We start from the raw sequence: 1,224 nt of genomic DNA, 5'->3' as shown, positions 1-1,224 counted from the left end.
CACCAGGGACGGGCAGGGACTGCTCACCAGGTACGGGCAGGGACTGCTCACCAGGGACGGGCAGGGACTGCTCACCAGTTACGGGCACTGACTGCCCACCATGTACGGGCAGGGACTGCTCACCATGTACGGGCAGTGACTGCTCACCAGGGACGGGCAGGGACTGCTCTCCAGGTACGGGCACTGACAGCTCACCAGGTACGGGCAGGGACTGCTCACCAGGTACGGGCAGGGATTACTCACCAGGTACGGGCAGTACTGCTCACCAGGTACGGGCAATGACTGCCCACCAGGTACGGGCAGGGACTGCTCACCAGGTACGTGTAGGGACTGCTCACCAGGTACGGGCAGGGACTGCTCACCAGGTACTGGCAGGGATTCCTCACCAGGTACGGGCAGGTATTCCTCACCAGGTACGGGCAGTGACTGCACACCAGCTACGGGCAGGGTCCACTCACCAACTACGGGCAGGGACTGCACACCAAGTACGGGCACTGACTGCTCACCAGGTACGGGCAGGGATTCCTCACCAGGTACGGGCACTGACTGTTCACCAGTTACAGGCAGGGATTACTCACCAGGTACGGGCAGGGATTCCTCACCAGGTACAAGCAGGGACTGCTCACCAGGTACGGGCAGGGACTGCTCACCATATACAGGCAGGGACTGCCCACCAGGTACGGGCAGGGACGGTTCACCAGGTACGGGCACTGACTGCTCACCAGGTACGGCAGGTATTCCTCACCAGGTACGGGCATTGACTGCTCACCAGGTACGGGCAGAGACTGCTCACCAGGTACGGGCACTGACTGCTCACCAGGTACGGGCAAGTATTCCTCACCAGGTACGGGCACTGACTGCTCACCAGGTACGGGCAGAGACTCCTCACCAGGTACGGGCAGGGACTATTCACCAGGTACGGGCACTGACTGCTCACCAGGTACGAGCAGAGACTCCTCACCAGGTACGGGCAGGGACTGCTCACCAGGTACGGGCAGGTATTCCTCACCAGGTACGGGCAGGGACTGTTCACCAGGTACGGGCAGGGATCCCTCACCAGGTACGGGCAGGGACTGCTCACCAGGTACGGGCAGGTATTCCTCACCAGGTACGGGCAGGTATTCCTCACCAGGTATGGGCAGGGACTGCTGACCAGGTACGGGCAGGTATTCCTCACCAGGTACGGGCACTGACTGCTCACCATGTACGGGCAGAGACTGCTCA

This window comes from Scyliorhinus torazame, chromosome 9 (assembly GCF_047496885.1).
Source record: "Scyliorhinus torazame isolate Kashiwa2021f chromosome 9, sScyTor2.1, whole genome shotgun sequence".
NCBI classification, from domain to species: domain Eukaryota; kingdom Metazoa; phylum Chordata; class Chondrichthyes; order Carcharhiniformes; family Scyliorhinidae; genus Scyliorhinus; species Scyliorhinus torazame.
The sequence above is the reverse complement of the archived record's forward strand: the minus strand, read 5'-3'. Positions refer to the sequence as shown.